This window comes from Eptesicus fuscus, chromosome 8 (genome assembly GCF_027574615.1).
Source record: "Eptesicus fuscus isolate TK198812 chromosome 8, DD_ASM_mEF_20220401, whole genome shotgun sequence".
Taxonomy (NCBI): Eukaryota; Metazoa; Chordata; class Mammalia; order Chiroptera; family Vespertilionidae; genus Eptesicus; species Eptesicus fuscus.
In genome coordinates, this window is record NC_072480.1 from 13,790,667 (window position 1) to 13,806,456 (window position 15,790).

General features: G+C 42.7%; 1 protein-coding gene across 1 annotated transcript in view; it reads left to right on the forward strand.

Annotated features, from left to right (window-relative positions):
• Positions 1–360: 360 nt before the first annotated feature.
• The window catches only part of LOC103295621 (guanylate cyclase soluble subunit beta-2-like), a 64,265-nt gene continuing 48,835 nt past the window's right edge, over positions 361–15,790 (forward strand). The window contains exon 1 of the mRNA XM_054720278.1: positions 361–428. The gene's annotated coding sequence lies outside the window, so the exon portion shown is untranslated. The remainder of the gene's footprint in view (positions 429–15,790) is intronic.

A 15,790-nucleotide genomic window follows, 5' to 3' on the forward strand; every position in this document is an offset into this window, starting at 1 on the left:
TTGATATGAGGCGAGTGACCTTGTTGTCCCCACCAGAGCACCCCTCTGCCCCTGTGGTGTTTTTTAACTTGTTCCGGCCACATAATTCCTATTTCGGAGGTGATCACAATGAACCACTTCTAATGCTAATCTGATTTCAAATTTAGTTGCTATCTTTTCTGTATGGAAATGACTTTGGCCCGAGTGAGGAATGAGCACAGCTATTAAAGGAGAAAACTCATGAGAAACAGGGAAAAGGTATAATTTTCCCCAAGAGGACACCATTGTCCTTGTGCTAAAGGGGCCACTCGGATGTCAGGGACTGAGGGTTTTATGCTTCGTTATCCACGCTTTCCCTCTCATTTTGTGTTCTAGTATGGATTTATCAACACCTGTCTGCAATCTCTTATAACAGAGAAATTTGGTGAAGAGACATGGGAAAAATTGAAGTAAGTATATTAAAGGAAAGATGAATTCCTGGTACAGCTGATAAACTGCCAGTTTTTGAGAGTTATGGGTTTTTACGAACCTTTTGATTAAGCCAGTTACTTGTTACTAAGGAGATCAATTCAAGTACCTTAAACATACCTATGAGATGCAGAAAAAACTGCTGTACCCTATCTGTTAAGGAAGGTAGCAGTCTCCGTCTCTAAGGCCAGCCTTAGAACAGGGTCCCAATGTGAATAATGCCAACATTACTCTACTTTTTATTCCATGAAAGAAGCAGGACCTGCATTATTTCCACTGCAAATAAACAAAGCTGCTGAAATCCCACAGAAGAGGGAATATATCCCTTTTAAGTGTAGCCAGAATTCCTCCTTAGGTATTCTTTAGTTAACACTACAGGGTTTCCTCTCTGCCTCCCTCTGGTAAACTCTTCACACTGTTATTTACATCTCCATCTAGTTGCCTGTCTGATTCCTGCAATCTTGTGCTTTTCCTCTGCTTTCTTGGAAGCTGCCAGCCTTAAAATGTTAGAGGATGAGGCTGAAAGGGTCTCAGAAATCATGTGGGCCTATGGAGAAGGAGGAATAAAAAATTATAGAAAAATGATTAGTTTCCTCAGTCAATCAATGGCATGCACATGAAAACAATTAGGCACTGCTTTGCCTATTAAATCTCTAAAAACTTCAAATTATAATAATTAATTCTGGTTAAAATGGGTAACTGCTGATGACATTGTAAATCAGTGCAGCCTGTTTGGACAGCAATTCAACAACATGCACCAAAAGCTTTGAAAATGATGAAATCTTTTGAGGTAATAATTCCATTCTTGAGAATTTATTCTTGAGAATCTATTCCCATGGAAACACATATACCTATATACCTATATACAACATATATATATATATATGCAATGTAATGTAGCCTTATACTTATAAATAATGAAATGAAAAATTGTCTTTAACGTTCAAAACAAACCAAGCCCTAGCCGGTTTGGCTCAGTGGCTTGCGGACTGAAGGGTCCTGAGTTCGATTCTGGTCAATGGCACATGCCTGGGTTGCGGGTTCAATCCCCAGTAGGGGGTGTGCAGGAGGCAGCCAATCAATGATTCTCTCCTATCATTGATGTGTCTATCTCTCTCTCCCTCTCCCTTCCTCTCTGAAATCAATAAAAATATATTTAAAAATAAATAAATAAACCAACCAAAAGACAAATGAAATGGCAAAAGCAATGGGCATTATATGTAGTGATTGCAAAGATTATGAAGCAGCCTATACAATTTTATGACAAAACAACAGCAACAACAACAAAAAGAAACAAAACAAAACCTCCCAAAACAAACACAAATTACATAGCCACTGGGTATGAGTATGCGAATGAAAAAAAAAAAAAGACCAAAATAATAATAATAATAATAATTGAATTAGAAGCATAAAAATGCTGGATGACCGACTTTTACCCTAATATCTATTTTTCTAATTTTATATGTTTTCATTGCTTTTGTATTGTAAAGACAACTTAAAAACATCAGTGCAAAATTTTCCTCACCCCACCCTACCTCCATTTTACAAATGAAGTAATCAGAGTTGAGTGTGCAGCAGACGTGCGCACACAGGCTAAACTGAGGGGGAGCCAGGCAGCCTCCGCAGCCTCAGCCCCGCTCTGCCTCGGCCACAGCAGCCAGGTGCTCACACGTGTGCCCTGGCCCCCATAGTCTAAGAAAGGGCAGCCTCAGGCTGTTTCCGTGGCATCTCTGGGCTAATGCCCTTAGAGCGCTACAGTTTGGGTGGGAAAAAGACTGGTCTCAAAAGGCAAATAACCCTTATTTCCCAGTATTTCAAGGAGGAACGTTGAGCAATTATGATCAGAGAAAGCGTGGGCTGGTGGGAGCTTGAGAGATCACCCAGCCAAGGCCTCCTCGTTTTACAGGTGGAGACCTTTTCAACTCCCTAAGCTACCTCGGTGAGAGAAACATTTGAAGACGCTTAGACTTCAAAAAACACACACCAAAAAACGGCTGTTATGTTGTCAAGGGTAAACTCAGTACGAGAGGGAAAGACCAGAAGGTCTCATATTAAGGGCTTACTTTGGGCCAGCCCCTTCAGTGATGATCTATAGCGAGGACACTGCAGGGCAGGCATGGTCTCCTTTCACCCAGGAGGAAACTGAGTCCCAGGGAGGACCTTGCTGAGGGCCATGCGTTGGGTAACTGGGCTGGGCCTGGAACCCAGGCCTGTGACTGTGAAGGCTTCTCTCTCCAATGGGCACACTGCCTGGGGGAAGGGAGAGAGACTGGCAACCAAACGGATTTCTGTTCTCACCGAGTCTCTGCGGGGAAAGAGAGGCACGCCTCTTTAAACCCACGTCCACTGAGCTTTTGTAGTGTGCCTGGGACAGACAAAACACAGTCTCGGGGGACTGACGAGGCAAGTAGGAGCACCACCTATATAGCTGGGACGTAGGAAGGAGCTAGAACCTGAGGCCCACGTCAGATGGGAAACTGGGGTCATTTGCTCTGTCACAAACCGGACAGGAGAAGGTCAGCTGCCAGAGTGTGTGGTCAGCCTTCGGAGAAGGAGGAAGGGAGAGGTGCTGAGTGCAGTCTGCCCATTGGGGGGACCTGGGCTGGGCACCAACTTGACAAATAAAACACCTGCACTCTCAGAAGTCACTGGATATGGCTGCAAGGGCCCAGGGAGTTGTAGCTGGTTTTGGCAGGGGTCCTGGAGCTTGGGGTTGAAGCCCGAATTCATTGCTTACAGTTTGTACTGATACCCCTAATGGCAAGCTGGATTCCAGGTTCTTGTCCTACGAAGTTTGAAGAGTAAAATTCGTAGACCAAAAGATTTAAGCAAAAGCGTGGAAGTTTATTGCAAGCATATACAAACTCCCCCTGGGGAGGGGTCCGCCAAGTGGGAAAAACCTTTTCCAGAGAGTCTCTTTGTCAATGGGTTTATAAATGCTGGAAGCTTCTTTATCTGTTCATGCTACTTTCTAATTGGACCCTGCCTCATTTTATGTCCCCTGTGTTTTGTCCTAATTGGTCGGTCTCCTCCTTCCCTGCTTAGTATTGGATTCAAAGTTTGAAAGCTCCCCCAGTGCTCCCCCCTCCTCTTGTAAGATGAACATTCTAGTGGTTTGGAGCTGCCTCCATAGGTCACATATACATTCCTTTCCCGTGGGCCCTTACCCTAACTATCTCTAACTCCTTTCAGGATGACCCTGGGAAAGTTACTTAAACGCTCTGTGGTGAGGCTTTATCATAAAATAATGGTAATAAAATGAATAAACTCTTTGGGGTTGTTGCAAGTGTGAAATGAGATAATTCAAACAAGACACTTAGAAAAAATTCTTGGTCAGTGGTGGGCACTGAACAAAGAAAGCTGATGCTCACTATTGGCCTGTTTTCCAGGCTGGTCCTCAGGTGGGTTGGGGAGAAGTGGAAGGGCAGTGGTGTGTGCGTCCCACTGGACTGGATTTGAGTCCTAGCTCTGCTGCTTGGAACCGTGTGTTCTTGAGCGGGTTGCTTTGCCTCTCGGAAGCTGTTTTCTCATTGAAAAAAAGGGAAACGATGCAAAACTATGCCTCATAGAGCTGTTAACGTAAGAAACATTCAAACCTGTAAAGAATATTTGTGAGTTTATTTGAGCCAAACTGTCGACAATTGCTGGGAAGCAGAACCTCAATGTATTGAGATAATGCTCCGGAGAATGGTGGTTTTTCACCTAGTTTTATAAATTATCATCAAAGGAGGAGGTACAAGTGGGTTACATGAAATCCACTGGTGCATTGGTTGTGCCATGAGGGGTCCAGAAAAAGGGAAGTTACAAGTTACCCTGACACCCCAAAGGTATGTTATAGTAGATGAAAAAAGACAATAGGCTCAGTTAGGTTCAAAGTTGATCTTTGTCAGGTAAGATACAAGCCTAGGCCATGACTACCCTCCATAAACTGCTTTTTAATTTAAAAAGTTTTAGTTTCACCCTAGCCGGTTTGGCTCAGTGGATAGAACATCGGCCTGCGAACTGAAGGGTCCCAGGTTTGATTCTGGTCAAGGGCACATGCCTGGGTTTCGGGCTCAGTCCCCAGTGGGGGGCGTGCAGGAGGCAGCGGATCAATGATTCTCATCATTGATGTTTCTATCTCTCTCTCCCTCTTCCTTCCTCTCTGAAATCAATAAAAATATATTTAAAAAATAAAATAAAAATAAAACATTTTAGTTTCAGACCATCCTTTGTGGTTACTTTAGGTCTCTGAGTTTGCAAGGCCGCCACGCAGGCCTTCCCTGAGCTTGTCAGGTCAGCATGTGGCCCCTTTTCACCCACAGAACATAGTAGGTGCTCAGTAAGTGTTGTTCCCGCTCAGTGAGGGGCGCCATTCACATGATATGTGTTTGACATTAATAAGCACCACTTTGTTGCTGGTCAGATTACTGTGCCTTTTGTCTTGTTGAGGCAGGTGTTCCTCTAAGGCAGTGGTTCTCAACCTTTCTAATGCCACGACCCTTTAATACAGTTCCTCATGTTGTGGTGACCCCCAACCATAAAATTATTTTCATTGCTACTTCATAACTGTAATTTTGCTACTGTTATGAATTTTGCTACTGCTCTAAGGCAAGTATGTCAAACTCAAAGGCTAACATGGGCCAAATAAACAAGGTTTAAGTTTATGTGGGCCGCAAAAAAACAAAAGCTTAAATTTTCATAGAAACGTAGGTTTATTTTGATAGAGACATGCTGAATACAAAGGGCTGAGATAAATGAGTAATTGTTAACATAAAATAATAGAACATTTTAATAAAAATTAGTATTTTTCTTAAACATTAACTTACCAGACACTGAATAACTGCACAAATTAATAAGCCTAATGCAAATAAACCTGTTTTTCTTGTTCTCTGAAAGCAAAATATTTCCTGTTGCGCACACCAAACAAGTCAGTCCAAGACTAATGACGTGGCAATCGGCTGATAAAACATTCGCTGCTAGTATTAGTGGAGAGAAATGGTGCACCTGCATGTAAGGCGCGTAAGGGAAATGAATACAACACGATTATAGTAATCAGTCATTAGCGAATGTTGTGGTTCGTTATTAATAATCATGTATAACAAGATACTGAAAATTTAAGTCTCATAATTTTTATTAAAACGTTTCTTATATACTGTTACATTGGCTGGGCCACAAAAATATTCATTGTGGGCCGCATGCGAGTTTGACATGCTTGCTGTAAGGTGTCCTCTTTGCCCAGAGTAAATCTGGCTTCCTAAAATTAGCATAATTTGGTGCCTCTACTCCTTTTTTTGGACTAATCTTCCAGACACTCAGTGTGGGCCATAATCCAGCCCTGCCTTGAGGACCCCCATAAACACTAGTGCGCATTAGAAGGAGGGATAAACTTTTGTTGATTCATTTTTGACTCATGATCTTTGTACCATCTGATCTCCTGGTTAGGACCTTTGGTGTCAGGAAGGCTGATGGCCCAGAAGAGTCAGGGCTCTGAAAATACCTGGAAATAACCAGATGTAGCTGGAGCACTGAGACATGAGAGGAGGTGAAACAACAAGCTGTTCAGGAGGCTGAGGTACACTACTTAAAGAAGGCCTCCTGCCCTCTCCTACTTACAGAGCGTAGGTAGCAAACCAGCCACCAGGACCCTGATTGGTTGAGATAGTCAACATATCTTTGCAAATTCAGGGGGGGAAAAAATAGCTCTCCACGAGAAGTGGATGGAAGAGGCTTTTTCCAGTTAGGATCCTTGGTGTGACCGCACTGGGAGGAATGATACATTTTCTCTTCCTGCTCCTAGAGGGGCAGTTCTCACAGCATTCCCAAACAGACAGGAAGCTCTGGAATCCACAGGAACTCCAAGGCCAAAAGGACGTTTGCATGAGGGGTGCAAAAGGGGGCAAGGAAATCAGAGAAATATGTCCGGGAACAGAACACCCAGCGGGGCTGTATCCTGCGTCTGTCGTTAGGTTTCATCTCTTTAATCTTGAAGTACCAATCCTTTCCCTCATCGAGTCTCAAAAGATATGTTTGTATATAGACACCTTTGTGATTGCATTAACAATGCATCTTTAAACCAAAATCAAAGCCTAGCTAATGATGAAAATTACATCATTTTAGAACTTGTTTTAAAAAAAAACAAAAACATACCTATAGTGCAAAAAAATTTATCTTATAAAATGCAAATTAACACAGGATTATTTGCTGTGTAAAAGGATTTGTTTCAAGTCACATTTAATAACAAAGTTCCTGGTACTTTTATAATAAAATTTTTAGCTAAAAAAGAGAAACCCATCAATTCCTACACAAATTTTAAGAAAAAATAATTAGGTAAAATGAAGTATGGCTCTAAACTTTATGATATAAATCTTATTTTATATGAAATAATCAGTAACATATATTTCTCGTCCTTTGCCTGCATTGTTTATTGCCTTCATATAGCCTAGACTTATAGATTTCTAGTTATGTGAACTACTCTTTTATAATCTCCTGGCTGAAAACTTTATCAAGACTTAACAATGAGGCACAACTAATAGACGGGGAAGAATGGGGCTCCGGGAGTGGGATACAGCTTTACCTTTTTCCCAGCTCATTTACTAGCTGTTTGACTTGAGCAAGTTTATTTATTCAACAAATATGTAGTTAGCTCCTCGTATGTGCCAAACAGAATTCTCAGCACTGGGAATAGTGGTGAAGGGAACTGACAAGGGCACTGGGAATGTGTATTCCAATGTGGGTGGCAGACAATAAACAAGTGAATTTTAAAAATAGATAAACATTTCTCAGATTGTGCTGAGTGCTATAAAAATATAGGGCACTTGATAGTGACCAGAGCGCGAAGATGCCAGTCCCTGCAGTGCTCAAAAAAAGACCCCTTTGCAAAGGTGATAGTTGAGCTGAAAGGCAGGAGGAGCCAGCCAGTTTTGAGACAGGGAAGTATGTGTGATCCTGGCAGAGAACAGCCAGTGCAAAGGTCCTGAGGTAGGACGTTGGTGAATTTGAGAAGAAAATCCATTGTGACTGGAGTACCATGAGCCAGAGTCTGGTAGGAGATGAAAGCGGAGAAGTCGCTAAGGATCAGAATACATAGTTATGTGTAAGAAGGAAAGGAGTTGAAATGATAGTCTAACCGCAGAGGGTTGCTGAGGTCTCTGAGCCTTGGTGTCTGCACTGGTAAATGGGAATAATAATGGTGCTCACCTCCTCTACTTGTGAGGACTAGGGTGACTGGCAGAGGTGAAGCAGCTGGCACTTTGGTTGTGGAACTTACTCCAGAATTTTGTTTGAAAGGATCAGCAATTCTCTATGTGAACGAGTTTCCAGGAGTTACTAGGAGGATTCAGGGGACTCACAGAGCTCGCTTGTGGCAAGTGCAGAGAGACCTAGAGGAAATGCAAGCTCAACAGGCCAGTTTCCATTTCTGTGCCTGTCTTCATATTTACTCTACTAGAGGCCCAGTGCATGATTGAATCATGCACGTGTAGGGTCCCCTACACGCTTTCCTTTTCGATCACGGGGAGCTAGGTGCCTGTCCGCTGGTGCACCAGGCGCCGGAGGCTTCTGAAAGGCCTGGTGCCTGAGTGGACAGGCACCCAGCTCCCACGCTTTCCTTTTGATCGCTGGTGCACCAGGCCTTTCAGAAGCCTCTGGCATGGCGGAGGCTTCTGAAAGGCCTGCTGCCTGAGCAGACAGGCACCCAGCTCCCACACTTTTGCTTTCGATTGTGGGGGAGCTGAGTGCCTGTCCACTCAGGCACTCAGCTCCCCCGCTTTTGATGGTCCGCACGGTGGAACGTCAGCTCACTGCCCCAGAGGCCCCTTCTGTGCCGCAGCACAGCCATGGCGCAGACGCTGAGCTCGTGCCGCTGCTGGCGACGCAGCTCAGCATCCCACCGGCCCAATCAGCTACCCCGGCCACCCCGAGTCCCGCCCCCCCCGCCCCTCCTGGCCAATCATGGGCATAGCGAAGGTACGGTCAATTTGCATATTTGTCTATTATTAGGTAGGATTTTCTCGGCTCTCTCTGCAAATCTCTTAGTTCTTAGAGATCACCATCATCTGATTGGTTCGGTTTCTCAGGGTATAAATTCCAGAAGCCTGAGACAGAGGCTTGGATGGTCCAACTTTGGTCAAGTACTTGTAGCCCAAACAGGTGGACTTTGGAGGGCAGGGTCTCTAAAAAGAGGTTATGAGTAGATCCACCATGTCTGACATGTCTTCTCCATGTATAAACAAGTTCAGGAAGATGGAATGAATCTATGTGTGTATCAATGTAAGGTGAATCAATAAATGTTTGATGGATGATAACCACCAAGCCCAAACCAATCCTTTTAGTAGGGAAGTGGAGAGTATGACACGGCTTCTCTCTGTCAAGGTCTTAACCAGAGGTTTATAGATGGGCCTGAGAGTGTCTGAGAACCTCTGAAATCATCTATGAAATGTATACAAGTGTCTACATGTATTTTCTGGGGAGAGGGTCTGTGGTATTCATCAGACTACCCAAGAACTCTATGACCTAAAATGTTCAAGGCTCCCTCTCTATACAGTCTTGGGATTTTGTTCTTACTGAATAAGATGCTCCTAGCATTCTGAATCTTGGGGGGAAAAAATCCCTTCAAATACGGTGAAAAACAATTTGAGACAGAAAAGGACGGTTCCCATTCCTTCTCCTACTTCTATACCTCCTCCGTTCCATCGACTCATTGTTTCCTTAGAGACTGAAAGCACCTACTCCCTTCAATTTCTCAACTTTTTCCATTAATAAAGCCTAGATAAAAAGTACCTGAAATCAGAGAGTTACTACTGTTTAACTTTTACCCAGGAATGCTGCCTGTCTCCCCACTCCTAGTCCACCCCTGGCCATGAATATTTGTTGATTTTTCTGGCTGCCTAAGGTCATAGGTCATTAGAACTAGAAGGCATGGAGAAAACCACTTGGTTAGAATACTTCAATTGGGAGATTTACTCCCCAAAAGGTCATATTAGAATATCCAATGGCTTAGGAAATTTAAGAAATGTATTTAACATTATATTATTATGCATACAAAATATTGATTATTTTTCTAATAAAGGCCATTGAAAGTAAAGCTTGAGAAATAATTTTGCTTGGTGGAAATATATGGTAGATAAATTTAGCAGGAGTAGAAACAGACATTATAAGGCCTGCCATTATATAATTTGGAGTCTAGTTTTAAAAAGAGTATTAAAGTACAAGTAAAAATTTAGCTACAAAAGTGAGTACTTATTTAGAATGAGAAAAAAAAAAATTAAAAACCTGACAGATAGCATAAACACCAAAAGCTCTAAAGGTAACATTTATTTACTATTACTATCATTATTTAGCTACCCGACTCACTTTCATGGTATTTTTTCTGCATATTTGGCTGCTTTTGGTTTACTCATTCCAATGACAATGATTTAATAAGATCTTTTTTTTTTTTTCACAAAGAGAATAGAATGAATATTCCTCTAACATGGTTGGCTAAAAATTGTTTTTATTGTGTTGTATTTTTATTGATAGCGTAGACACATTTCTTTCAGCACATCTACAACGTTCCCAGCAGTTCCCAGAGGTATGCTTCTCTCCACTGGCAAATCCTATGAGAACACCAGCCCTTAATCTCCCCCTGCATGTCTCACACCTGTGCCCCCTCCTGCTGCTACATTTGGGCAAGTTCTCTGGGAATCAGAGAATTGCAGCCTCTCCTTCAGATGGCTTTTGGGGAGCTCATATTAAGATCTGGATGCTTGTTGAATCTACCAAGAGGAATGGCTCTGGGGGCAGGGTGGCCTGCAGGCCCTCCCACAGGCACCCAGGAACCATCAGGGCATTCAGGGTGAGCCCCCAGGCTGCAGATGGCTCCAAAGGAGAGGGGGCTGGGCAGGGCTGCTTCTTGCCCCAAAGCCTTAGCTTCATCAGCTTCCAAAGTACATCTGATTCACGCTGGGTTTAAATGAGAAGTTCTCAAGACATTTTGGGTTTAGGAAGCCTTTCTGCTCTTAAAGGTTATTGAAGATCCCGAAGAGCTTTTAGCTATTGAGATTCACTATATTAGAAATTAAAACTGAGAAATTTTAAAATGGTTATTCATTAATTCATCTAAAAATAACAATAACAAACCCATTGCATGGAGGCATAAATAACATACTTTTTTGAAAAATAACTATTATTCAAATTAAAAAATGTTGAGGAGCGTGACACTGTTTTACATTTTGCAAATCTCGTCAATGCTTGACTTACTAGAAGATATCAACGTTTTTATTTTCTGTGCCCTGTTGTGATCTGTGGTTTTTCGTTGAACTATGTGCATAATATATAGTAGGAGGAAGTACTTAATACTCGTTTCAGATAATTGTGGAAATTCTTTTAAATCCCATGAAAGCTCTGCCTGTGGTGGTTTCTCAGGGATCAGTTACGATGTTGAGTGTGGGACCACGGCAATGACCTTTGTCATATACTCTTACGCCTTGTTACACTCTGCAATAAACTTTTTACTGCCCTTTCTTAGTATCGTGTATTAGTCATTTGGAATATATTGACTCGCTGCGTTTTGCAGATCTTATGAATTTTGACATAATACATTATACAATATCAAACCACGATCTCTTCAAAGCCTCTAAGAATCGAGAAGCTAATGAGCTCACAGTAGCTGATGCAAATTTTACAAAATTCTAGTTTTCACTCAAAAGCTTGATTTTTCTCATTGGCAACAAATTCTGTCAGTTATTTTCTTTGAATGACAAGCTAAGCTTGTTCTTTTTTTTTTTTTAAGAAAAATATCTACCAAATATCAAAGTCTGAATAACCGTTGTTCATCTGTCAGTGACTCTTTCAAACAGAAAGTGATGTCCCATGAAAACAGGGGCTAAATCAGCTCAGAAAATCACTCGTGGGAGCTTTTCCTTGAGGTGGCCATCCGCATGGCCTGCACAGCGCAAGTGCTGGATGCGGGCTTCTCGTGTCGTTACACGGATTATTCAAAAGATTGTACTCAGGGCCAGCGTTAATAAAGTTGGCAATTGTTACCGCTTCATTAAAGACAATCTGAAGTGAAACTAGCATTTTTATTTTATTTTTTACTGTGAGGGTGGGGCAGTGAAGATGACAAAGCCTCCTTAGTACAGAGCAGCGCCAACGCCTTGGTTTACGCTGAGGCACCAGCCGTTTTACCCACCAATGCTTTTTTGCACAACTAGTGCACTATTAATCAGTAAAAAAGACAAATGCCTTAATTTATTATGAAAAGCGTTTGACCTCATGGACACCTAAAAGCATCTTTGGGACTTCCAGAGGTTCCATGGAACACACCTTGAGAACTGCTGGTTTAAGTGCCAGTGTTTTTCTCAGCAGATCACATTGTGTTGTCTGGGGAGAATGGAAGGGAGCTTAAGGGGAGATTGTACATAAACATTTCCATGGAAACAATGACCTAACCTAATACTATTATTTTAAAGATGAAGAAATGGAAGCGCCGTGAGATTTGTTTTAAGTCCTTTATCTCGATTGTGGTAGAGCCAGGATGCACTCCCAGATTTTTTAACCCACACACAGTGAACATGTACGCCTCTGTCTAGCTAGGTCCCTTGCACCGGCCAGTGTGGCTCAGTTTGTTGAGCATCAACCTATGAACCAGGAGGTCATGGTTCGATTCCCGGTCAGGGTACATGCCTGGTTTTCGGGCTCAATCCCCAGTAGGGGGCATGCAGGAGGCAGCCAATCAATGATTCTCTCATCATTGATGTTTCTCTCTATCCCCTCTTCTTTCCTCTCTGAAATCAATAAAAACTAATTATGTCTCTCACAGCTTCTAAATTCTCTTATAAATATCTACCAGGCTCCTATTGTGTCCCAGTTAAAATATGAGGTATTGAAGATGTAAAAGCAAATGACATATTCCTCCCCCTTGGGACTCTGTTGTCTAAGAAGCATGTGGACAGGTAAATCAAAGGTTACATGTGCATTCAGAACTAAGACAGATACATTTGGGAAGGCTCAGGCGCTCTGAAGGGAGATGCCTGAATTTGACTGTGGCTCTGAACAACCGCTCAAGTTGGTGATTCTTTTTTTTTAAATATATTTTATTGATTTTTTACAGAGAGGAAGAGAGAGGGATAGAGAGTTAGAAACATCGATAAGAGAGAACATCGATAAGAGTTAGAACATCGATTAGCTGCCTCCTGCACACCTCCCATCGGGGATGTGCCCGCAACCAAGGTACATGCCCTTGACTGGAATCAAACCTGGGACCTTTCAGTCCGCAGGCCGATGCTCTATCCACTGAGCCAAACCGGTTAGGGCAAGTTGGTGATTCTTAGATTGAGTTGGGAAGGAGGAACAGAAGTTAGCCAGATAAGAGGGAGTGAGGGCCCTTCCCATGGAGGGAGAGTTGTGGGAAGGTTGGGAGGAAGGAAATGACATGGCCCATCTCAGGCACTTTAGGTAGAATGAATAGGGGAGATGGCTGGATGAAAGTCTTGGGGAGCTGGAGGAGCCCACGGGAGGACTGCCTAGAATGACCATCAGTGCTTCTAAATACCAGATGGTCATGACACCAGGCCAAGCCTTCAACTGTCAGGACCTCACCAGCTACACTTTGAGTCACACGGTGACACACAAGTGTGTTACATGAATTGCCTACCTACCAGAAGGGAGCTCTTGAAGGAACAATTAATTGCCCATAGCTTGGAATTGGTCCATTTTCTTGGCCTGCAACTTGCTACAAAGTGCTATTTATTTTCCTGCGGATTACATCAGTTTGGTAATGTTGAACAATGTAATAAGATCTGTAATTTTTAATTTGTTGCTTTGTCAGATTAAATCTTAGAAGTGTTCTCCAGACCTGGGGAGTCATCTGAGACAGTGGTTAAAGATATATCAATTTCCAGGAACCTGTATGTTTATTTTGCTTCCCAAGTTATTCTGGAACAGGCATCTGGCATTAGTTTCCTGCCCAGATATTTTGGATCTTACTAGTTGGAACTAACTAAAGGAGAATATACATTTAATTGCTGACGATTCCAGTTAAATATTGATTCGCTACATCTCCTAATTATGTGTATATATGACCACCTATGTGGTTGACATTTTTCATGTTACATGAAATGCACTCCTCTTTGTGTGAGCTGGAAACATCTAACTCTATCTTTATTTCCAACATTTGTTGCTTTTTCCAACCCCTAATCTCTTCAAAATGTTTTCTGATGGTCTTTCTTTTTTTCTTCCCTTCTTCTTATCACAGGCATGGCTATCTCATTAGAAAGATACCAATTGGTTTATTTTTTTAAATCTTGGTGAACATATTGTTCGAAGAAACAGCTTGAATGACTGTATATGCAAGTGTGCACAGACTCTGTGGGAAGTGTCATATGCAAGATCATGCAGATCAATAAATATACAAGGCCTGTGTAACTATAACAGTCTGGGCTTGTCTGGCATTCCAGAAACGTGCAACCTATATACAAACCAATGAAATATTTGACATTAGAGTATCATCAGTGCAGCTTACAGGGAAGAAGAGGCCGCCAGCCCCAGGCGAGGATGAACGTATGCTCCCACCAGAGGCCTGGGGAGTGCCACAGAGTTTGTTACGTTTCCAAGGGTCCTGGAGATGAAACACTCCTTCTGGGTACTTCAGAGCACATTATGACATGTCAAGTTTAAACCTGGGTCTTGCCCATTATGTTTCTTTTTGCTCCTAGGCCCAGAAGGAGGGCATGTGTTGTCACACAGGCCTGCAGGCCCAGGGATGTGGGTGGAGGGTGATATCAACATGGCGAGAGCACCCCGCTTAAATGAGTAATGGTGGCTAACTGCACACCCCCCATCTCCCCTGGGCCACAGTCAGCTTCTCTGAACAGCTGCACCTGACGATGCTTAGAGACTCTCTGTAGAGACTTGGACCAAAATGGGAATTCTTGAGGTGGAGGCAAACCCAGAGAACTTCTGGTTCAGTGATGTCCTCGTTATCACTGTGGCTCCTCCTTGCCTATGTGTGTGTGCTCCTCACTTTCTCTGAGCTCTTTCATGTCAGTTAACCTATTTTATCCTCATCAATACTCCTGTCAGAAATGTGGGACAGGTATTATTTTTCCATTTTACAGTGAGGAAGATGAATTCCAGAAAGATAAAGGAGTGTTTAGCCCAGAAAAAAAGTAAAGACTTAAGAATGAATAAGTATCTTCAAATATTATTTCCCTGGAGGGCAGACTAGGGAGGATCAGTGAAACTGCAGTGGCAAATGCAGGCATTATATGGGCTATGGAGCACAGAGTCCAGATCTTTCTCTTGTCCACTGGGTGGTCCTGGTAAGACGCTTAAACTTCCTGAGCATCAGTTTCCTCAACAGTAAACAGGACAATCAGAAATAATCTGTCATCTCTTGGCCAAAGGAGATGCTCAACAAATAGAAGGTATTTTTAGGGCCCAGAAGTAGGTTTTAGTTCAACATAAGAAGGAACTTTCTATCAAAGAGAACGGTTTAGAAATGGGATGTGCTGCCTTGCAGAGGCGTGAACTTCTTGTCACTGGAAGCATTCTAGAGGCAACTGGAAGACCAGTAGCCAGAGATAGTATAGGGTGGAAATTGAACAATTAGGAAATTCTACAACTCTCCCATTTCTGGGATTCCCTGATGTGTTCTTCTGGCATGAACTCAAATGCTCTGTACTGTTTTCTAGTCTTCATTCTCTATGCTGCCTTGGAGCCTATTCTTTCAGTCCAGAATGTTCTTCTTTGCTTACCCATCCGTCAGTGTCAGTCAAACCTCCCTTTCTCAGGAAAGCATTGCCTGCGCAGCCTCCTTCCCCTGGGATTAACTAAATTGCTATTTATAGTTTAATGGTTCATACAAGGACCAAGCCAAGTGTGCAAGATTTCTGACTACCAGGTTAAGCCTCTTTTCACCAGGTTTGGTTAGCTATTGCAAGACCAAAGTAACTTCTACTAACTAGACAACCACAGGGTTAAAATAGCGAGATTCTCAAGCAGTGGCTCTGCCTGCTTCAGAGAACAAGGCTCCAAGACCACTGAGTTCCAAGTTCACTACCATGTATTAGGTTCTTACATGTGCCAAGCACAGCACCACTTGCTGGAGGTTCAAAGATAAAAATAAGTCCCAGTGCCCATGCTCAAGGAGCTCCGCCTAGGGGGTAAGATCAAGAATCTTGACTTAGGTTGGTAAACACATAGCCTACTGTGGGTATCTGAGAAGGGAGCTCTTGGCCAATTTGGGGTCCAGGGAAGGCTTCTTGGAGAAATTTATACCCAGTCACCCCACTGTCTTACATTCCTTATGATCAGGAGCGCTCCTGCTATGTTATATCTTGCTGGGTCAGTAGATGTATTACTGGGGCAAAGCTCCACCTGC